Source organism: Dunckerocampus dactyliophorus, chromosome 7 (assembly GCF_027744805.1).
Source record: "Dunckerocampus dactyliophorus isolate RoL2022-P2 chromosome 7, RoL_Ddac_1.1, whole genome shotgun sequence".
NCBI classification, from domain to species: Eukaryota; Metazoa; Chordata; class Actinopteri; order Syngnathiformes; family Syngnathidae; genus Dunckerocampus; species Dunckerocampus dactyliophorus.
The window spans coordinates 8,327,674-8,352,783 of NC_072825.1; the positions used below are offsets into that span (position 1 = coordinate 8,327,674).

The 25,110-nt window shown below is 40.8% G+C and overlaps 1 protein-coding gene across 2 annotated transcripts in view; it reads right to left on the reverse strand.

The window, feature by feature from the left end:
- pou2f2a (POU class 2 homeobox 2a) overlaps nucleotides 1–25,110 on the reverse strand; it is a 70,249-nt gene that overhangs the window by 43,584 nt on the left and 1,555 nt on the right. The window lies entirely within an intron of this gene.

Consider the following 25,110-nt stretch of genomic DNA (forward strand, 5'->3'; position numbering starts at 1 on the left):
GGTTTTTCTTACATTTTTCAACTATTTCATACTTTCTTCTTGTAAAGTTTCTTCTCGCAATATTATGACTTTATTTCTCATAACATTCAAACTTTTTCCGCCACGTATTTTTCCAAAAATTACGACTTTATTTGTCATTTCTCATAATATTGCGTATTTCTTGATAAATTACAACTTTTTTTCTCTTAATATTTGTTAATTTCTACTGTTTTTTTTTATCTGTTATGTTTATTTTTTATCTTATTTTTAGAATGTGCCGCAGACCAAGAAAAATACATCTTCGGGTCGCACTTTGGACACCCCTGGTTTAGACGAATCACCATAAAATTTGGTACACGCCTTTAGAGGTCTGACAAGCACATGTGTGTAAAATTTGAGCAAGATTGATAGAAAAACATGGCCGCCATCCAGCAAAATATCTTTGCAGGAGCACCGGCAGAACGAATTCTCATTGACTATTTGTCTAATGCTTAGAAAACTTTGAGAATATCTGTTTTGCATGCTTGCATGTCTTCCAAAGCAACCCACAGTAAGCGTCACATATATCATGACAAAAAAATGAGGACACCCCCATGGGGTTTACAATATACAGGGTGGGGGAAGATGGCGGTGATATGAGGGGGTGTGGGAGTTGGCACGGTGGTCAAACCACAACTAAACCGCAACATGAGCACTGTGCATGTTTACATCTGTAGGGCGGTCAGGCCAGTCCCTGACTCTCACGGTAATCGATGAACGGAGGGAGGAAAAGGGAGGCAGGGAGACAAGGGTGGGTGGGGGGAGAAAATCGGTAAAGAAAGCAGGTTATCTTCCGTCATTAGGGGAGGGGGAATCCCTGTCTGCGGGGAGGGCGCGGCAGTCGAGGAAAGACTTGGGGTTCATTGATAAAAAGGGAGGGAGAGGGGAGTGGGGGAGACTATGTTTGGCATCGGGAGAGAGCAGACAATTATCTGTATTGATTAGAGCAGCTCTGCACTGTGAAGACTGAGAAAACTATGACTGGATCAATAGAGAGAGAGAGAGGGGGGAGTTAGAGGATAGACAGACCAATAAGAGCAAGAAGTGACAGAGATAAAAGACGTGTATTATCACAAACATGAAGAAATGGAAACAGTTTATGGTGCAAGTTGAAGACGTGAAGGTGGCATAAAAGTAAGCAAGGAGGAAGAGAGGCAGACATATTAGTGAGTAAATGTCGTTACTCTTTACCATTGATTTGTCTGCATGACCGCGGAGTTCATTCAAAAAGCCTACTAGGGCCCCCAGAACTCCACCTCGCTTCACCTTAGCTAGGAGAGACATTAACTCGACACCCAACCATGGTTACATACAGTAAGTAAAAATAGTTTGCTTCATTCATTTATTCAACTGCAGAACATACCAGATATCTACAGAAAAAGAGGTAATGCTTTTATTAGTTGGAGGACTTTATTTTTTTACAAATGTAGATACGTAATGACACAAGAATATGCACTACAATATAAAGTAGAATTATGAACTAGTCCTTGCTTATTTACCATTGTGAACTTCAGCTTTACGGCTGACATGTCTACTTTTGTACACGTTCTACTTTTTTGTTGAAACCACAATAGTTAAAGTACAGGTAATTACAGCTTACATCTGTTATTTTGTTAATATTCATTAGTGGGGAAAAGCAGGCGTCTATTAGAGGCCATAATTCTACTGGAGAAAAAGCCTTTCTTTGTACAATTGCAGATAAATAACTTAATACAACTAATATACACTGAGATATAACATGTGATGATGAAATGATCCCTGCTTACGCTACATTGTGAACGTCAGCTTTATAGATAACACGTCTGCTCTGGAACGTGGTGTTTGTGTTACAGACTGTTCAAGTCAACAGCTAACATTAACAGTTAAAGTAAAGGTAATTACAGCCAAATCGTGGCACTTTGTTAATGAGGAAAAGGGGGCGTCTATTTTATTTTAACCAATGAACACGCCTGTACGCCTCGCCGCCCACCAGGCACAAACCCGCAAGCTCCAGCCAAGAGCCCAGTCCCCACAACCCGGCCGGAGAGACCTGCTCCTCTCGCCGCACTAGCAAAGGTTGAGTGAGCAACGTGCAGAAGGGTCAAGCAAGAGGGAGAGAGGGAGAGAGGGAGCAACAGAGCGCAGCGATGTGCCTGAGCAAACAACAGTAGTTACTGCAAGTTACTATGACTCAAAATCTGCCTTTGCTACCTCAAAATTAAGGCACAAATACAGTATAACTCCATAGACGTGCACCGCCAAAAAAAATCTTCGAGCTGCAGCTCGTTAGGGCCGACTATTGCAACACACTGACCAGTGTCTCTCCTCACCACTGCTCGCCCACGACACTGAGCCAACAAGCCGAGTTGTAATTTGTTCACAGAGCCCATGCCACAAGTCCGACCCACAAAGTAGGGGTGACCAAAGTGCGGCTTGTGTCTCATTTGTCATTGCATAACTGCAGAAACAAAATAACATTTAAAAAATGGCGAAAAATAGAGCAAAAGGCACAATGACAAAAAGCTGAAATGTTGAATAATAACACAAAGCTTTGTGTTTAAAGACAAAGCTTTAAATATTTATCACTTTTTACTTTACTGTGTACAAAATAAAAGTAAACCTTTCTACAAAATAATTAAATAAATATATAATTTAAATATTTTCTTTAGATTTTTTTGGGCATTAGGATTTGGATATATTTATGTATATATATCCTAGTTGGGTGTTGGGGGGTACATCTTGCGCAGGTTCACGGCCGAGGCCAGAGATCTTGGGCTCAAAAAGGTTGGTGAGCACTGCTCTACGTAGCATGGAAATTACAATTTGCTATTTTATATACCATTGCCAGGTTTTTACAAATAAAAATACATCAGCAAAATGTAAGGAAAAATAGCTAAACATTTGATGAAACGTATTATTGTTTTTACCATTTTTTTACTTTAAAACTTCCTAAATGTCAACTTTTTCCAAATAAAAATGATCTGCTTTTTGCATATAAAATCTATAGTATATATGAAGTCAAATAAATCAATATTACAATCAATTGATATAAATCCATTATATACATGTGGGTTACACAGTGTTTGAACTTTGTCAGGATGCGGAAAAAGTAATAAACAGTATCAATACAAATTGGATTAAAAAAAGTGCACATTTTTTAAATATAAAAAAACTCAATAATATGGCTAAATCCCAATTCTACCCCTTACCCCTTACCTTACCCCTTGTCCCTAGGTTTTGCGCATTGACGAGAATCAAGTGGTGTCCCGATTCTATTTAAATAAAGGGGTAAGTGCTAAGGGGTGAACAGCCCTAGAAACCAAGTGTGGTCGAGGACCAGACTTGAAAAGAAGGGGTAGGCGGAGTTTACTCGGATACAACACTCCAGCGGCAGAGCGGAGACGGAAAGAAGGATGCAAATGTAAGTAATGAAGCATAATTGTTGATTTTCACAGTAACGTCACTCATGTTTTATTAGATATTCAATCATTTGCTACTCCAAGTAAATATTCGCCATGTTTTGAATTGTTGATTGTCGCTAGTTATAACTAGCCGGCTAACACCGATATCTAAGTTCCCTGCAATCTACTGCATTTCATAAATGATTAGACAATGATGAGATGGCGACCACATTAGCCTGTTAATTGTAAGTTGTACTGTATTTTAAAATCGCTCGCCAGCTTGCTAGTGTACATTACTGAACTGTGCTGTGACGTTCGCGTTTTATATTAGCTATCTCATCACTTATGTAACGCAGTACATCGTAGTCAAGCGATTCCTCATTTCGATTTCGGTTCCTTACGATTCTCGATTGGGAAGTTTACAAAAGGTAGGGTCACAAAAGTTGAGAAGGTCCCTTGACTGCTGCTAACAGATACGGACTGTGCCAATAATAAACTTGCCTAGCCTTAGCTCCTGCCCTTTGTTACACCAAATGTCCACATCAGCTGGCATCCTGAAACCCTCGGTTACATTGGCATGAGACAGACGTCATTTTTTGTTTGACTTCCCTGGTTGTGATTGTTTAGAGGAAGTCAGACGTAGCGCATCAAAGACAGGTACTGTGTTATCTCTACATCATGAATGTGTGACCATTAATCATGTTGATCGTGTGCCCTCCTTTCATGCTATCATTGTGTTGCAAGTGTTGCACTGAGCCGACCTCTCTTTTTTAAAGTTAAGCTGAACTTTTTAGCCACTTCTTTGCTGGTGCTCGCCGGCCGGCTTCTTCTTTGATGGTGTTTGCGAACTAGGAATCAAAATAACAACTTTTTAACGATCCCGGGAGATTCAGAATGCTAGTCCTGGTTCCCATCGATGCTCAAGACTCAATGCCCAACCCTAGACAGCACACCAGATTATCCATATTTATTCAACTTTTGGAATCTAACATTGACCCATCTATTCTATTTTTTTTTTTTTTACCATTACTCTAGATTTGTTTTCAGCACACTATTACTATTATTATTGTATTTACAAGGAGTTAATAGTTGTAGCCCATCAACCATGCATATGTGTAATTTCTGCAGGAGATGCTGAGCCAACTGAAGTCAGCCCTCTGCTACACCACACAGCACTCCAGGACCATTCAAAGGCTGCAATCCCAGTATGGAAAAGTCAAATGTAACAAAATGCCATTCTGGACTTTCTTCCAAAAGAATCTGAGGGAGAACATCAACGCCAGGAGGAGAGCGAGCCCAAAACAGGGAGGATTTTAAACCTTGAAATAATGCTTGATAAGTTTTATACATTTGTTGATGGTCATAAAGTTTGTTTTATTGTTATTTTTATTTAATACTGTATGTATATTTGATACATTTTCTATTTTTATGAATGTTGTCACAGTGCTGGTTGTAAGCTGTTCTTTATTAGAGTTGTTTGTTGTTCCACTATCCATGTCACAGTTTGAAAAAGGTGTTTTTTTGTTGTTTTTTTAAAAAACGTGTTCAGAGGTAGGCTATATAACATTGAAATAATGCAGAAATATATGCACCTTACTTTATGGTAGGAAACATTTATTATGAACAATTTAATTGCCCCAACTGCCTGTCACAGCCAGCAAGCGGTGAAGGGTGATGACGAATCAAGTGGTGTCCCATTTCTTAGTGGCTTCTTCCCCTTGGCTCTCGGTTTTAAGGGGTAGAGGAAGGGTTAAGACCAGGGGTAAGACAAAGGGGAAGGGCTAAGGGGTACATTTACAGTCATATTACCCAATTTAGTATATAATCTGAGATAATAAACCATTTAAGACATAAATGACACTCGTGCTCTTGTGCGTTTTAATAAATGTCTTTCGGATGTGTGGACAGGAAATGACGTACGTGATTCAGCTGAGTTTTAGCTGGAGTACAGCCACAACAGTAGCCGGTGTTATTATGATGATGATGATGACGATGACTATTATTATTATGGTATTATTGTGCCTGTTGTGGGATAAATAATTAAGAAAATAATAAAAGCCTGTGGTTGTCAAAAAAGTCTGGTGCGTGTTACTAGTGACACCTTGGTGGCCAGTGTAGACTACATTTCATAAAGGTCTTCTTGCATTGCCTTAAACCAGGGGTCACCAACGTGGTGCCCGTGGGCACCAGGTAGCTCCCCACGACCACATGAGGTGCCCGCAAGCCTGCTTTTCATTCAGGTTTTCAGTTAATAATGAAAGAACAATAGAAAGAAAGCATTCTGAAATACAAAATGTGAGTTGTGGATACCAGCATTTTGTTAATGTTCTGGTAAAACAAGCATATTCGCTTTGTTTGGGCTTAAAATAAGCTCTGAAAATAAATGTTACAAAAATGAGTAGCTCTTGGCCCTTTTCATTTTGTAAAAGTAGCTCTCACAAGGAAAAACGTTGGTGACCCCTGCCTTAAACTGTGTTTGTATTTTAGTTTATGTAGAACATTTTTACACGTGGAAATGCTTAATTTAGGCCAAGAATACCTAACATTTGCTTAACTGAAATTTCCCCTTGTGGGATTAATAAAGGCATATCTTATCTTATCTTATCTTAACTATGCATTTGTTGGACTAATAATACTGTAGGCTGTAGTCAACCACAAAACAACAATCATTTATTAATTAACGCATTTTATAAAAAAACGCGGTACAGTGACGGAACGGTGTCCGAACCTCAATGAAGTGAGGGATGACTGTATATTATTTTATTTATGTTTAGTCAGATCAAGATATTGGTAAGTAGGTCATTTTGTGTTGGAGAAAACTCAAGATGGTGGACGGATGAAAAGGCACACTAAGTAAAACATTCTGTATGAAAACACACACATGCCAGTCAGACTTCACTGGGTGTGTGTATGGGTGGTGAATCTCCCAGTTACAATTGACATTTGTACAAGTAGGAATCCTTGACTCCACTTCCCAGGCAACCAACATTCACACACAATGGGGAGGACATCTGTCATATGTTAGTGCATTGAAAATTACACAATGATAGTATTCAGACGCCTCTATTTTTCCTGATGCGTTGTGGCACTGGAGCCAAATGTGTTGTCACAAAAGGTTTACACAAAAACCAAACAAATAGATGAGAAACATAAATTCTGATTTGGAGGAAGCTGGCTCGAGATATTGAGGAAACCTTTGGTAAGGGCAGAAAATGTCAGATTTGACAAATGACCTTTTAAACATGGAGCAGATGTAGAGCGTCATGTACACTGTGGACAGAGGGCAGCTCCACTGCCGGGCTCTTAACAGCCGGGGAGAAGATAAAGCGCCGTAAAAACACAACTACTCTGTGGCTACGGGTTTAAATCCGAAACAAATCAGACAGACTGCTAAATAAAAAAGAGGGGTGGAAATTCAATGCACTTGCACCGTCAACTGCAAAATCTACATCAGGTTAAATGGAGAACCGGAGGAAGCCAAAGCACTTGCTGTCAAACACATCATGGAACCGGGCAAATTTAAAGATCACATCATCTCGACTACAAGGAAAGTGAAAGGCACAACACATAAAAACAGGGACTGATGCAGACTGATGGAACAAAGTCATCAACGTTCACCAACAACAGCACCACAATACAAAGGCCTGCAGAGCAAGAAGATCTGGAATTGGAAACTTTTCACCACTCTGAGGAACAACAAAGTAGCAACATTAAACTTGAAGAAGCATGTATGCCAATGTCAACAATATCAATCAATATATTCATTAATCATGATTAATTGTTTCATCCATACCCTGCATTTATTTATGCGTTATACATTGCTTATGCCATTTTTTTAATCCTGTATTTATTCATTTTTTCACCTTTAATCTCTTTATTGTAATTCATTTTCATTGAATTTTGATTTGGCCACACGGTGGTCTAGTGGTCAGCATGTTGGCCAACACAGTAACAGCCTGGAGATCGGGAAGACCTGGGTTTGATTCTCCCCTGGACATTTTCTGTGTGGGGTTTGCATGTTCTCCCCGTGCGTGCGTGGGTTTTCTCCGGGTACTCCGGTTGTTTGTCTATATGTGCCCTGCGATTGGCTGGTGACCAGTCCAGGGTGTACCCCGCCTGTCGCCCGAAGTCAGCTGGGATAGGCTCCAGCATACCCCCGAAACCCTAAAGAGGAGAAGCGGTATAGAAAATGGACGGATGGATGAATTTTGATTTTCTTTTGTCTTTACTTCTAATTTATTCCGTATTTAATGTTATTTTTATTTCCCATTTTCAAACACTTTGTTCATCACTGCATAAGCTATTTATCTATTCTTACACATAGTGTGTTCTTTTTGTTCCTCATTAGAAAATTCTTAGAAAAAAAATAACATTTAAAACATAGGAAGTGAACACACTTTTTGAAGTGTCAACATGTTAAACACAGGATGTCAATAAATGATTACTAATTGCTGAGACAAGGAGAAGGGGTAGGATTAAATAAGATCTATTTCTACATACTCCTTTTTGGACATGTTGAACTGTGCAAGTATAAAATTGTGATGTTCCTCAATGTAACATGTTAAGCGTGTTCGAAATAAATAAACCATGACCATGAAGAGGGTTGGAAAGGATAATGAAAAGAATAACAAGAGTGTGCAATAAGGCAAATAAATGAACATTTTAATGCCTATTAAGGCAGAAATTAATTAGAGATGTGGAATTATGCCTGCATCACATCACTGGACACTTCAGCCTTTGGGAATGGGCACCTTGGAAACGGTCGCTAAGGGAACAGCTACAGATAAATGGACAAGATGCTTGAAAGAAGAAAAAAAAATAAAAATCAAGTGGTAGGACAGTTAATGAAACACTGATCCAAGCCTTGGTACAAAAAGCAAGAACGGTTACCTTTTTCCTTGGCGAAAAAGCACGCTCCGTACAGCCATACATCATGGCTGAAGCCTACATCGTGCTCCTCCCCCACTGTACTCCCTGACCTCTCAAGCACTCAAGTGGTTTTGAGCGAGGAGATTTAGCACAGTGGCGAGGGTTACCAACAACAACAACAAAAATAAAGAATAAGAGCGATAGGCAGAAGATGGCCTCGGGTCTGAGAGTTAACACATGGAGAAATATTGATGGAGACACATGTTGATGGACAAAGAAAAGCTCTTAAAGTGATGTGTTGGTTCTTAATACGCGTAGGAAGAAGGAGGTCATCTCTGACCAAGATGCCTGAAAACTGGATTTGCGTGATGTAGGCGTTCAATGTTGGTGTTAGAATGTGGCATGGGGGGGAAAAAAACACATTCTGACCTCAACAACATTACTGAAGACAGGGTGATGCCAGTGCTTGTGAAAAGTGGCCGATTGGCTGCGATGCGACCCGACCAGATAACCATCCAAACTCCGCTCAACTGACACAAGTGAAACCGCAAAAGAATTTCGGCCATGTCTACATGAATAGGGGTGTTTTTAAAAGCCTAAATTTTTTCAATGGGATTTGGCAACGATAACTGACTATGGCTGAGGTGACAAATTCCTTAGCATGATATCTCTTTATGTTTTCATTTTCTTAACTTTATGCTCCAGTATAATATTCAGGAGTAACGAGTCAGTCTGCATGTATTATTCCCATTTTATCCGCAATTGCGCTGTTATGGTGCCATCCGGTATGCCTCTGATGTGGTGTTGGTTTATTTTGAACGTGATTAACAAAAGGTGCTGGGAAGTACATCACATTGACAGTTGCACAAATCAACATGTCAGAAAAGCAGTATAAGAAGCAGAGTCCCTTCACCATGTCTAAGCAATTACAGATAGTTTGTTCTCTTTCTGTGTTTAACATGTTCCAGGTTACCATTTTCTTACAGGGAAAAGAAGAGAGAAGAGTAAAAGAGTAAAGCTGACAGAAACATGGGACAGCCATAAAATTGCGGTAGTGTTAAGATTCATTTATGGGTTTGTTTTTAAATCCAGAAGTGGAAATTTTGCATGAGGAGACTTTATAACCTGGCAAAGCAATGCAAGCAAGCAGCCTCATTAACATATCAAAGGTCTGGTCAGGGGGAGGTGATGCAATATAGATTTGTATGTATGCATAATATGTGATCAATATCCCTCCGCTGAATAAAACATGACGCTGTCTTTTGACAGGTCGGATTTGAAATGGATATGCTATGCTAATACAAAAGGCTGCGGCGAGATCGGCCCTGAACTCTCCACATAGCAGCAGTTCACATTTAGACGCTCTCACCTGCACGCTCCATAATGCATGAGCTACCTGAATATATATCACCCCACTGCGCGGCTCTATCGCTTGCGCATGTACGTGCGCGTGCACACACACGCAAGAATCAACATGCACGACGATGGACAAGGACAAGGGCCGCGTATACTGTAGACGTTACATACATTAGACTGTGCAATGAGAGTTTGACAGGAAACAAGCTGCGAGGAAAGATGTGCAGCAAGACAAAAAAAACTTGGATGGGGAAATGTTGACATTTAGTGATAATATTATGATGTAAAATAATATTAAATCAGTTCATTTGTATGTGTGCAACTGTGTGTCTGGATTGCTTATGACTAGTAAGCATGGTGAAATCGAAACATGACTACAAATACATGGCTGCAGATTACCACCATGTATCGCACCAGACATCGGAGAGCAACTCTACTCCTTTGTACTTTCACCTACTTGCGGAACGGAATGCACGAGACAACTGTGAAGAAGTTACACTTTGACAATTAAAAAAAATATTAAAAAAAATATAAAAAAAATGTAAGGAAAAAATATAAAGATTTAATGATTTTTTTTCCACACATGCAAACAATGAACGTGTTCTAACTTAAAAACTATAAAGTTGACCAGTATTTTTGTTGAGTTTTTTTGCACAAGACCAAAAAAATCTGCAAATCAAATGTATCAATGTGGCTTAAAAAAAATGTTTTAACATTTTAATTCTACAAAAGCAAAATGTGAACAGTAACCTGTTTTGGGGGGATTTTTTTCTTTGCACATTAAACATTTTCTGTGGTGGACTATCAACTAAAAACTCCATGTGGGTTAAAATAATAAAAAAAAAAAACTTTTTAAGTCTGTTTTAAGCTTACAAAAGCAAAATGTGAACTTGTTCTTAATAAAACCATTTTTTTTCTACTCTAAAAAATATCTGCTGGGAACAAATAATAATAAATCCAATGTATTATTTAAAAAAAATCTTGAGTGGGTTTTAATTTTACTGAGAAAAAATGTAAACTTTTTCCAAATCAAACATTAACCTGTTTTTTGTCCCTCATTAGGGTCACGGGTGAGCTTGAGCTTATCCCAGCTGACTGTTGGGGTGAGAGGCGGGGACACCAGTCAATCACAGGGCACATATAGACTAACCACCATTCACATTCAAACCTAAATTTTAAATGTGCAGTTAAGCCAGTGGTTCTCAATTATCTTTTGTCATGACGCCCCTAGGGGACAGAAATGTTTTCACGCCCCTCCGATTAGAAATACTACTGAGAAACTGATAGGGTATCTCAGTTTCTGAATAAATATCTATTTATTCATCAGTACTGTACAAACTGAACTCGAAACTGTAACCAGGAAAATGCAACAAAATGGAGAGCTGTGAAGGATACAAGAGTATTCAAGAGGCAAATTGCATGTTCAGGTCATGGCAGGTCTGCACTAACAATGAAAATTCTCCCTGCCTTTCACGTCCCCCTGATAGATCACCACGCCCCGCCCCCACTATTTGAGTGGTTAAGCTAACATACATGCTTTTGGATGTTGGTAGAAAACACTTATGCTCTTGTTATTTCCTGTGGTTGTTGTTTAAATTTGGACCAAGCAAGGAGCAGTAAGCCATATCCTCACCCTCTGGAGGAAAAGAATATCAGGGTTAGAGAAAGGCAGCTCTGTGTGCACTGGTGTATAGTGTGTTTGTGTGCAAGTGCGGCCCAATCAACGTGGCTTGTGAAGGGTAATAGTGAGCCTAGCTGTACGGAAAGTTAAGATATTATGGCACAGGTAATTACAAGGAAGGGTGGGTGCGGGGAGGCTATGATTCATATTACATTATTATGATAGCCACTAGTATGATATGCATTTACAGCGCACTATGTCTGTTTTACAAGACAGCTGAATTTACTTAGTGTGTCTCTTGTTCTGTCTCACTGCCCCAGCTGGTCTTTAACCTTGGCCTCTGGTGCTTCTGCCTATTGCAATAAAGTCAGCCATCCTCCTCTGTAGCCCTCCTCCTCTTCTTCTCCGTCTGTCTCTCTGTCCCCCTGGCACCACTGTTGTCCACTGTTCCACTCATTCATAGTAAACACTATTGATTTTCAGCAGGGAAAAATAAAAAAAAGAGGGGGGCCATGAATTTTAATGCGCCTATCTGTCCCCTTCGCCGTCTCTTCCTCCACCCCTTCTTTCCTGAGGGGAGGATAAAGAGATGGGGATGCTATGGATGTGTGTGTGTGTGTGTGTGTAAGGTGGCGGTACAGGGATGGATAGAGGGATGGATGGGATGGAAGGGGGGTTTGCATTTCTCATTTCCCAGCTGTGCCTCTCTCACACAACTCCCCCCACTGCCACCTCTCCTTCCCGTCCTTCCCCTTGTCCCTCTGTCTTATACTCCCAGGAGAAGGAAGAGGAGGAGGAGGCCGTGGATGCTCCTCGTATGGCCAGATATAGAAGCTATCCCGTCTGTATTTGCTTAAACAATCACACACCAGTGGTACAAGCCCCCCTCGGCCAAGGCAAACATACATATAAAATGCTGATTTAGCCTAACACATGGGAGCAATGAAGGAAAGATGTCCACTTGAGCCGTGACGCGGGTCAAGTGTTCACATTCCCTTCCGTGTCACTCCCTTCCTTCCTGCCTCCTTCCTTATCTACCGTCACAACCCCTTCTTACGCGTCCCTCATCCCGGCCTCTCCTCCTGGCTCTTTCGACTCTTGCGTATTGATTTTGCTATAAGCGGTGTCCCGGTTGCGACAGGTTAGCGCAGGCAGACAAAGGCAGACTTCATCAAGCGGCGTTAAACACAGGAGCCACGTCCTCAATAATCACTCCATCACGCAAAAGACAACGAGAGAGAGAGAGAGAGAGAGAGAGAGAGAGAGAAAGACAGACAAATGTATGAACAGAGATAGAGAAAACAAATTAGAGAAGGAGTACAGAAGTGTTCCACAACCAAGAAGGAAGAGAATTAAATCACAGAATACACTTTTACAAAGATAATAACGCTATCAGAGAAGAATTAATTCAACGTCATATAGTCTATTACTGTGTTGTACATTGCAGTCATGTCCAAATGCAGTGCATCATACTGACAGCTCATCTTAACACAGTGGAACCTTCAAAAGCAGCAACAATTGGGAGTGCAAAGTACATTTTAAGAAAAAAATATTCCTCAAATATAAAGCTTCCCAAGCGTGTTTTGCTTTTTCTTTGGCATTTCAAAATGTGTGGGTTTTTTTTTTAGGTGACCACAGAAGAGTACCAGTGATAGGCTCAGGAGGAGAAGTATGACGATAACCATAGAACAGAAAATGGAAGTTACGGCTGCATCAGAAAAGGGACAGTAGTAGCATGCGCAATATATTAGTTGTCTTTTGGCTCACATCGTTTCTTTTGGCAATTACAAAACCAAAAAAATGTTTACCATATCATATGCTAATGTGAATACACTTATTATGCATCACACAACACAGCTAACACAGAAAATAAACCATCTTAGACATAAATAAGATAACACACACATTAGCATTGACTTCCTGTTGGCTATTGGCTTATCAATGTCAAACAATACTGACACCAAGAGACCAGTGTACAATACTACTCCACTGCTGGTATGTATGGTTACGGAGAGACTCACGATACACTTCAATCGCTTTCTTAACAAGCAAAGAACACATGCAGTAAACATTCACACAGGAGCTGCTGTCGGCCACTTTTCTCTAACCGCTAACAGTCAACTTTAGCTAGCTGATGTCACACACGTCACTTCCTAGGTTCCGCTTCTTAAAGGCGCACACAACAAGTCACAGATACTGTATTACACTTCATATCATGACTTTTGAATGCCTTATATTTGTATTATCGTTCATTTAGCCATTTTTATGCTTGAAAATGCTTAATTTAGGCCAAGAATATGTACAATTTGCTTAAATATTTTTTCCTAATAATAGACCATATCCAACCACAAAACAGTGTTTATTTATTAATAAATTTTTGAAAAACGGCAATGGTGTGGGCGTGATGTAGCAAGGGACGACTGTATAAAAAAGGCTTAAAAAGGCTATTAATAATAATATTTTAATAATAATTCACTTTACATTATTCCCTATGAGGAAAAAATGAATTGCATTACATTAGAACATTAGAAACAGCTCTTTTGTTGCAGTTGTACACCACTGCAAAGTACAACAGCAATAATAAACATACAGTGTAAAGAATGATGTTGCTGATGTTGAATGATGTAGCTCTGGTAATGGATCTTATTACATTGGATCTTATTACATGTGTGCATAATGTTATGTCCAGTGGGTGTGTATCTTCAACTATAATCACTACACCATATCTATAAAGTATTATGTAACACAACAAACTTCTAAATAACTACTTTTCTAAAGAGAAACTTGCTTGCTGCTCCATGCAACACACTCTAATTAGTATATTTTGCAGTCTGCAGTTACAGGGGGAATTTTCTTCTCCAAACTTCATTATGTGGATTTTGTGGGTCCCAATTTAGAATGGTGTGCATGTGTGCGCACATGTTCATCTGTGTGTGTGTGTGTGTGTGTGTGTGTGTGTAGACGGTTTTTCATCTGCACTTAATCTCCCGCTCCTGATTCAGAGTGTACACTGAGCCGCCTAATAGGATGTGACTGGGGCTGCGGCTAGCTCCGCCGCTAATGAGCGGGCCGCCACAGCCGGGGAATCAAAGCGCTTCATCAGCACTCCTAATTACTGTAAACCTCGTTAGCAGGCTGGCTATAGCGTCCGTTATAAAGCTAGAACAAAAGTGGAGCCAAATATAACACGGGGCTGTGACGTTATTGTTGTGCGGTGTTTGTGCTGTGATGTGACTGAAGGCCAAGTTCAATGCCATTTACATTAGAATACCCTCCGTCTATGGAGCAGCAGGTGTGTGGACAGCAGGTTTCCATGTAGCTCTGTCTGTTCACCCCCCCCCTTCATCTTTATCTTTGATCAAAGTACTTCCCTTCTCGCTGGCCTCCCCCATCGTAATTTGACTGATGATTACACTTGTCACTCAAGGCAGCATGTGGCCAATTAGGATGAGGAGGAGTGACAGAGGGGAGGGGCAGGAAAATTTGGCTTGAAACTTGGATTGTGCCCACTCCTTCGTCCGCCTCAATCAGGTGGGCTTTTTAGCTCTTAAGGCCAGACAAACAAATATTAGTTTCTGTTCAATTTTCTTTTAAGAGACTGGAGTCAGAGCAGCAGCGGCGGCGGCGGCGGCCTTGTCTCACACTCTCTTGGCCACTTCTGTGTCTCTCCATGTTCCAAGGTAATCACAGGCTCATTTAAAGTCACTTTTGTACACTACCTCTGACTGGTGCCACCACAAACTAGGCTTTTATGGGCCTTAATGCGTCTTACAGACACTTTGGCAACCGGGCCGCTACTGTCGAGGATGCAAGGAGAAAGAGAGAGAGGACAGAAGGACGATGGAAGGAGAGACGGGACATGTGAGGCCAACAGCCATGGAGACTTAACCAGGCTGAAAAAAGGGGGAACAAAATAGGATGAAAGAGGGGGAGGAAAGGGGGGGACGTGCACAACCCCAAATAGATAGAACATGGGCACGTCAAAAGAGAGGTCACTTAGTCATTCCTTCAGCGGCCCCCGGCTCTGCGCCTCCTCCCTTGTCCCCTTTACAAGCAGACAAAGGGACAGAGGAGTGCAGCCCTTGTACAGAAGCAGGACGGACGGGGGTACGCCCACCGCCACCAACAACACTGCTGCCTCTGTTTTTTTCCCCCATGCAGCTGCCCCTTTAGATTGACAATATAGCTGTTTTGATGGAGTAGCATCATCATTAGCACTGTAAAGTGAAACAGTTAACTGAAAAGTCTGTTTACACTTAAAGTAGCTAAAAATACATGGTGTGTTGTTCACACTGGCATTTTCATCATACCACTTGAGTGTACCGTGTTTTTGACGTATCATATGACAAAACTCCAATTTCCTAATCAAAAATGCTCGCTGGGTTCAATACCTTCGTTTTTTTGCACTGTAGTTTTTTTTCCCCCCAACTGAGATGTCACAAAAAGCTTTGTTGAGCTCAAGTAAACCCACACTTCATGTAGAAATCCGACTCCTGTGCACACAGATTAGAAAAAAAAGGCTGAACACAATGTAATATGCTGTGCAGGCCACTAGTTGGCGATGTCACTTTGTCAGGAAACACTCAAGTGTGTGCACCAACTGCAAAAATATCCACTGAAACATTAAGGCTGTGATTGAAACGATAATGCTACTATTGTCAAAGCTTAGGCTGTGTTCACATTTAGCTCAGTTAAAACAGACTCTGGTGAGATTGCTCTCCTTGTACATATCATTTGGTCAAGTTTGAACCGAACTGTGCTGGAGTTTCTAAGTTAACTCTGGTCTGTGCAGCATTCACACTTACTGTAACCTCAAGACAACCAAACTGTACTGGAGTTTACTTGCAAGTGGGCCGAGGCCCACCTTTTGAAGCGCTGTCGTTCCACTTGCAAGTAAACTCCAGTACAGTTTGGTTGTCTTGAGGTTACAGTAAGTGTGAATGCTGCACAGACCAGAGTTAACGTGCATGTGAGTGGCAGGAAGAAAAGCTCTGGCTCACTTGAAGTCGTTTGGCATAAACCTGTTGCTTTACATGTAAAAAATCTCTAAACCCTGAATATACGACGACCTGTCATTTTGGAAGCGTTTCGTTACATTTCAGTTCGTATAAAAATACATACTCAATTATGCCTTTTTTTTTTAACGGGCTAGGGGAGTTTTTGTCCAGTGATACGCTAAGGCTAAGTAAAAGGCAAAAGATGCTCAACATGTATCTATGTTACAAATATAACTATATGTCTACAATTAGTATTCATTTTTAGTATTCAACTTAGCAGATGGCATTTTTGTTCATAAAAAGTGGACTTTTGTCGTGTGACTATATGGGGATTGCAGGTGGGGACTATATGCATATGTTTTTTAACAGGCAATTTTTGTCCAACTGATTAGAAAATACGCTCAACGTGTATATATGTTATGAATATAAGACAACCCCTCTTTTCAGACTTTATTTAATAAGAAAAAAATATCCTAGCGGCACATTTTACAAGCCTTTTGTGATGTGAACATAAAAAAAGAAACATTAAACTTGGCGGTTGGCATTTTTGTTTGTAAACATTTGAGTCTTGTCATGTAAAACGTCATGAAAGCTTTCCATTCAGGGGCCTGTTGCACAAAACTAGGATAAGGGACTAAGCCCAGATTTCTTGGTTATCCTGGCTCAACTTATCCATAATCCGGTTGCACAAAAGTAGAATAGTGGAAAGTGGGATATGTTCTGACATAAAATATCATGGATATTTCTTCTTTGGATTAGCCTGCTCCAGACCAGGCTAAGGTCCAGGATCTATTTAATCTCATCCCTTATCTCAGTCAGTGGTCACCATAAACGGAAACCAATAGTTAATCCACCGCCCACTAAACACTGTTATCACATTCAACTAAACCCACTGTCATTACTTATAATTAAAAAGTATTTTTCATCATTCATTTTAATCAATGCACATAAAGGATTTTAGACGATGTTGCAATCATTAGATCATTTATTAGATCATTTACCCAGTTTAAATTAAGCGCTGATACCTAGCGATTTCCATGGATTTCTTGATTAAAAACAAAATCACTTAAGTTCTTACATGAATAGCTATAGCACTGTATTTGTCCAAACAAAGGTATCTTTAGTTTTATCAGGCATTAAAATGATCAAGAAACTGAAGAAACAAGGGTGGTTTCACATTTTTATCCATGACTGTATCTGACTACTTTTGGTCCTCGCCAGAGTCTTAAAGCCAGTCCAAAACGGCATGGTCATGTGCGGACGAAACAGTTTTCACTTATAAGCTGTCTTGCGTAAACAAGCACAAAAATCCTGCAAATCCAGCAGCATGACAAGTTTATACGAGCGAGTCCTCGCCAACTAAGTCGCTTTAAATATCCCGACGCATGCTTTTCTAAGCAGCGACAACAACCGCGGCCCCTATACGAGCCGACAAAAGGACGCCCGGGTGTAAGAAAGATTGCACAAGAGAATTAGCGGGCGAGAAGGTGGTCGAGTACAGCAGATTAATTTCACAACAGAGCCCTCCTGTCGAAAAAGGAGGATGAAGAGCAGGAAGGAGAGAGGGGATAAAGAAACGGGAGAATGCCGAGAGGAGGGAGATTAAACATGTATTCAACTCTTTCAAAAAGAGCTGAGCTGCTTTTGGTGTGTGTGTCTCAGGAAGGAAGTGTTGGCTACCTTCGCTACGATCGTTGACTCTCATCCACCCTCGCGGTGAAGGACAGCAGTGGAAACCCAGAGGTTAATAGGAGCCCTTCATTACCATAAATCTTATCAGCTAAATGAAATGGGGGAGAAGGACCCTTGATTTAGACGTCCGCTCTGCCAGTGCTAAGGGGAGACACCCAATCAAACCTCTTGGTTTTATTGGGCTTTTTTATTATCTAAATGTACTTGCACATGAGCGGGGTGCCAGAGGTGACAGCCTGCAGCAATCAACAACCAAAAAAAAAAAATGAAGACATGAGGACGGTAAAACTGATTGTGGCGTGTTTATGAGCGCTCAGCCGATCCGGACCTTCAGCTTTTGATATGAAGAAACCAATGACTGGGGAATGTCAATAATGTTGCAGTAGGTAGCAAACCCCTACCAAGGACAACCTTCCTAAAATGCCTGAAATGAGAATTTAAGAAAAAATTTTGAAAATTACATTTTTTAGAAAATTACATTTCAAGTGAAAAAATTGAGCAAAAACCTCAGACAAGAATGACGAGCAGAATGCTACTGTAGCGGCTAGAGTGATGCCTAGAACAAGAGAGATAGTGGAACCACCATGTTCAGTGATGCTGGTTGACCAAGTTTTTTCCTTATTTAAATTTTTTTTCCATAGTAAGGAAAAGTGCTTCTTCTGTTATTTTGATGTTAGCCATATTGTTTTTAGCTTCATGCTATCTTTAGTATGGCTGTTTTTGACTAAGGATTTTCATAGTAGAATTTCATTTGTTGAAAACACAGTCACTGTCGGCACACATAAGAAAAGTGCACCTAGAATAGGAACAACATGGCTTGAAAAACAACAACTTGCCAAAACTCTCAGTTATCAGCCTTGTTTCTTGCATTAAAATTCACTGTCGGGATAAAAAATGTAGTTGGCGTAACAGCCTTACCGGCTTTAAATGATACGCCATATGTATGTTGTGTAATATGTTGTGTCATATTGTGTCATATTTAGGGAGCTGCTGACACAAGCTGCATTTCACTTTCTGAAGTCATCTTTAACCATTTTAAAATACTTCCACACTTTGGATGATTTTTTTTAGTAGCCATTATGAGCCAATATGATAATGTCCTCAGCTCCTTTGGCCTGTGCCACTGAAGTGGGTGATTTTTATTCATACGTGGTAAGTATAGGTCTCCTGCTAAACCCACGTCATTTTTAATTCTTTAGTAACACAAATTAGACTGTTTCGGAATCAAAATAGGCTATTTATAACAAAAACTATGACATTCTTTGTAAAAATGTCAGCAGCAGCCGTGGGCACCCCCCCGTGTAGTCTGAATGGTACAATCAACAGCGAGATTGATAGCGGAATTAGACTCCTCCGAATCAAACAGTCAAATAGTCTAAGACACCCCTATACATTAGTACGTGGTAAAACTGGATAAGTTCATTTTCTGGTTCTACGGTTATCCACCTGGGGCCGCACAGTGGCCTAGTTTTGTTGCATCATAAAAAACGTTTTCAACGGTACAGGCTGAATAGCTTAACATTCTTATAAGTATAGTTTTAATAAATAAGCACTCTACAATAAAACTAAAATACAGTAAAACTACTCATCCTTTGAAGACTTTAAATAAAGTAAAGGGGAAACTCTTTATTTTGACGCCAGTCATTACTCATTATGCTTTTGGCTACATGTTACATATTTTAGCATCTGCTAGCACAGTTTACCTCTTTCCCATGACTGGTGCTTCAACATCACACACACAAAAAAGCCACACTTCCGAGATTTCGTCTCGTGTGTTGATGGTTTGAACTCCAAATTTTGTCTGACATTGGTGAATAATTTGAGAAAATAAATAATAAATACAACAAAGCGAAGTCAGTGTCGATGAAGTTCCGCTGTAATCCGTCTTCCATGGAATATAGTAGATAACATTTAAGATTCTCTGTCAAAATTCCCCAAAATGTGATTGTTTCATCTAGTTTTTCTGGTATGCCAAAGGGTACATTCTTCCTTACGCCTGTCCTGTCTACAATGTATTGTTTGTTTTTGGGCGCTAAAACATGTTAAAAAACAAACAAAAAGCTCCTGCGGTGACGGTAATAAGCAATCAAATAAGCAAGTGTTCAATGATCAGCTGTAGCTCACAACAATCACAGCAACCAGTGATTGGTAGCATGTGGCGAAGCCCACTCCAGGCCCTGATCAAGCCAGGCGACCACTGACCAAGCGTCCACACACACACACACACACACACAGTACAACAGGATGTCCCCCATGTAGAGGTCAAGTACGCTCCAGTTCTCCCTCCACACCATACGTCATCTGGATGCGAGCGAAGGCGAGAGACGACAACAGAAAGAAAACGGTATAAATCAATAGCCTAGAATGGAGTCAGGTGCTTTGAATGTGTTGATTCCTGCTGATGTGTTGATTAACTGCCTACACACAGACACACACACACACTCACACATACACACACACACAGAGTCCATTTATGGCTCTCCAGGTGATAGGTCTGATTAAGTGGCCTGCTCACCCAGCCTCTGATTAGGACTAATGCTGGGCTGTATTTCACTGGACGTGACTTAACCAGCATTATTGCTGGTGTGCGTTATAATCCAACCACAGAGGGAAACACAACAGTATGCCTTTCTATGTGTGCTGTAAGTGTTTTGTGTAAAGGTCATTGTTTGGTAATGGTCATCAATATGCTAGCGGTTGATGTGTGTCCTGTTCCCTTGGAGAAACTCAATAGCGCTCGCTACTGCTAATGAGCTGAGGGACCTCATCAGCATTAATACTACATTAGTCTCAGTCTACACACACATCACAGTGTGCACATTCCCTTCCAAACACGTACATGCAAGCTGTAGTGCACCTGTGCGTGCCCATTTGAAAAGTAAGCACGGAGAGGATTAAAGGGAATTTTCAAACCCTGTTGATATGGATTGTGATACTGATATTTGGAAGAATACAAAATCCTGCTGCATCCAAGTGTGATCTGTAATTAGCAGCATAGGGGAAGTAAAACCAAACACACACACAGTATGTCATCTTTTTAAAACATAAATACACATGATTACATACGCAAAGGGCATTTCACATCACATTATTAAGAAAGGCAGGGCAAAAATAAAAATAAATTAGGTTTTTACTTTTCTGATGTGTGCTGACAACGACTATGTTTTGGGGGTTTTTTCGTCTTGCTTCTGTGCCACTAAATAAATTAATGGACCGCTGTTGCAAACCGACCATGTTTTTTTGTTTATCCAAGTGTTTTAGCTTTCATTCTTTGAGACGAAAAAAGATCTGTTATAAGATCTGTTTTATTTGTCGGGATCACCAATGGGTCTGCTCTTTGTTGTCGTTTTAGTATGCTTACAGCGGTTAACTCCTTTTTACGCTTGTATGACAACTGTATGACGAGTGCTGTGCGTGCGGTGACTCAGCAACGCAAATCACCTACAGATTACATTATTGTTATTTTATGGTTTTACATCTTCCTGTTTACCGCGGTTAACTTCTTTGTACACTTGCATAATAATTAAGAATGTTAATAAATAAAACAAATTTGGAACACGTAAAATCTGAACAAAAGAACATGAACAGATGTGTGTTCAAGCTTAGAGGTTCCATTGTATATTTTTGCAAGACTACCCGTTTAAGTCGACGCCCCTCGGTCTAGCTGACTGATGTCAACATAACCGTAATCTAAACCGAAACTGGCCATTACATTAACATTTACTTTTGTCCTCAGAGACATAAGGAGAATGTGCGATAATAAAGGATTTCGTGACCAACGGCAGTTTGTTGACATTGTTTTTCCTCAATATACTCTTATCTAACAGAGCTGAAGCTGTAATTTCGTCGTGCTTCTTGACTGCAATTACAATAAAGCTTTCGAACATTGCATTTTGTTAGTTGCTGCCACAGAATCCAGGTTAATACTGGCATACTTTTATTTGGAAGCTTACTTTGCACTCAACAGGAAGTCACTGTATGCACTTTTGAATGCTGTTAACTCAGCAATAGCTATGTTGCTGTTGTTTTTTCAAGTTCACAATACTACAACACATGTAGACAAAAATCGACCGATTTTTCATAGACGCCTTTGTGTCTCAAATTTAATGTCGAGAAAAGCAGACTGTATGTCGACGTTGACCTAAGCCGGCACTTTAAAGTGATAGGAACAAAGTGGATCGGGACTTGAGTTGGTCAACATAGACGGGTTGTCGATATAAGCAGGACTGACGTAAAGCGGGTTCCTTTATACCAACATATTATCATATACTATGTGGACAAAAGTATTGGGTTGGCGTCCCAGTACCAACAAAGCTAACTTTAAGCAGACCTCTACATCGCCAATCAGTCCAAATCACACTGTCAAACGGTGCAGGGGGAAGAATCCATACCATCCTAATGTACGCAAAGAGCAGAACCAAACAGCTCATTAGCCACTGAAGCATTCCGCCATCAGTCTGCTGCGTTCTGACTCGTGCGGTCATATTCTTCAATCTAATTCTATACGAGCACCGTGAGAGGGGAGAGAATGATATTGTGACAGTGAGAGAGAGGGCTATGGAGAAGGAGAGAGGTAGCTTAATGCAATAAAGCATGTAGTATTGACATCTTTCTCGCGTCTATTGATTCCCCATTATGTCGCTAACAAACCCAGGTTGACATTTTGTCATTTGCAATCATGTTAACACTGCGACTTGCACGCTCCCCTCGCAACAGGCCGATCTATGCCTGCATGCACGCTCGTTTGCACGTGTGCCATCGCGACACACACACATACACAGACACACACAAAGTGCATCAGGTATAAATGGTCATATTCCATGGAGATAGAGAACTGCACGCGTGATTTGGACTTAAGGCCTAATTGGTCCTCTGTCTATCATGCTAGTGGAGCATGGGAAGGTGAGGTGGAAGATGGCGGTTAATGGTGTGTGACCAAAGGTGCATAGCTGAAATGAACTGATCTAAGGTGTTTATGTGTGTCTCATTGTATCATATCAAGTCCCGCACTCGGGTGGGAAACCTGCTGTTTCTCCAGCGTGTCCTATTAAACTTTCATATAGCAGTTAATGCTGATGGCTCCACCAAACCACTTGACTACACACACGGACACATACGTAATGGCAACTAGACACAATGCCATTAAAAATAGAACAAAACCATCCGGGTGGAAAACAGCCTAACATGCGTGATTTTATGTCATATGATGGCCCATCTCTTTCATGATAGCGCGCGCGAGACGCCGACCGAGGCTGAGTGCTTCAGGGCCGTTCAAACATGAAACAGGGCAAAAACACCAGGGGGTGGGTGGTGGGGATAGGGGTGCAGGTGGAGCTGAGTCAAGTGCTCCCTGTGTGACCCATGAACCCGGCACAGAAAGAAACCAGTAAAGTGAGAGCTCAAGTCCAGAGGAAAAAGAGGACGGTTTTAATTGCCAATTGGGAAGAAACTAAAGTTTTGCCTATAAAAGTTTACACACAAGTGGCATTTATCAGAGGGACATGAGTGCTCTGCGTCATCGATCCTCTATATGGCAGTAGAGTTCTGCTGTTTTTGAGGACCTACTGAAAAAAATGTGGTACAGATACTCTACATATGACAGGAGCACTCTGCTCTCTTTAAAGAACCTACTGTACTGCAAAAACGCTACTCAAAAATCTTGTAAATGACAGATGCTCTGTACTTGTGGGCCACTGTCAGCTGAAGAGCCCGAGCCGATACACACGGGTATACTGCTTGACATCAACTATTGGCGTGGCATGCGTAATAAGCCATTGTTTGTACAGGTCAATGTTGGGCTTTGTCCGATTGACTGTTACTGTAAGTCATTTTCAGTGGATAGTGGATCCTTTGTTTTCGAACGCCCCGGTTTTCGTAGGATTCAGTTTTTGATGAAAATTTGACCTTGGTTCTCGTACACTGTCTCGGTTATCGTACAATATTGCATGTAATACATTTGTATTTTATCCATAGGTATGTTGAATCTTAATAAAGATGTGGACGGACTGCTCCCAGCATTGCTTTTTTTATTCAGCCATCTTGGACCACACACAATACTAGGTTATCCTGTAAGGCTCATTCATTTGGCAAACTCAAATGAGATTGACACACAAGCTAGTCTTTTTGCCGCCGCATTTTTCGAGTGCCCAAACAAAGAATTGCATGCGTTTGTGACTTAGTCTACACTGTGTGAGTCCAACTCCAACTGTGTTTGTAACATTACACAACTTGCCTGTTAGCATGCGCTAAACTGGAAACCGGAAGTGGAACCCATTGTGCCCCCTATCTATGACTATCTATGACACAGTTACACCACATTATTTTATTGCTCATGGCTGGAAAATTATCAACAATAGAGCCAACAAACATTGAAAGTGTCAGCAATTTCATCAAGAAAGTGAGAAACACTGTTTAATTCAAGAAATAACTAATTCCGTGTGGCTATCTCCTCCCCACATCTGTGCCTTGCCGCTGCCTTATTGGAGCCTTTGAGTATTAAAAATGTTTTGTGTTAAGATTTTTGAGTTATTAATTATCAGTTGATCAAATAATCGATTACTATGCCCATCCTTAGTTTGTATGTGAAACTGTTCAACTTAAGTGTCAAGTGCGTTGATGCTGAACTAAAAAAACAACAAGACTTACAAGAAAAGGACTCACAGCGACGTGGTATCAGCATAGTGAATCCCTGTTATCTCGTCATCTTACACATTCAGTTATTCAGATGCCAGCCCAGACTCGGGCAACATAATGGGCTCATCCGCCGCTTTTTAGTCTCACCTCAACGGCTCAAACTGGGTTTTCCACCCCCCTCCTCATTTTTCACCTTGTCATCTGGTCTTACTTTCACCCTCTCCCGCTTCCCACATTTTTTTTTTATCTCCTTCTGACATTCGCAATTTTTCAACACCAAAACTCCTCCTCCTGATCCTGCTGCCTGGTTCTTTGCCTCATCCCTGCATGGCTCCATCCCCCAACCCTCTTGTCCTCTCCCCTCTGTGCGTTTAGAGATATGCCCCCCACCCCCCCACCTCCCAACCCCATCCTCTCCCACCTATCTCATCAATGTCACACCCCGTGTACCCGCTGACTGAGGATGTGCAGGAATCAAATATGCTTGAAGTGATTTGGAAATGAGAGGTAAGCCGAGCACCAGGAAGGTTTGGTGCCGCCCGCC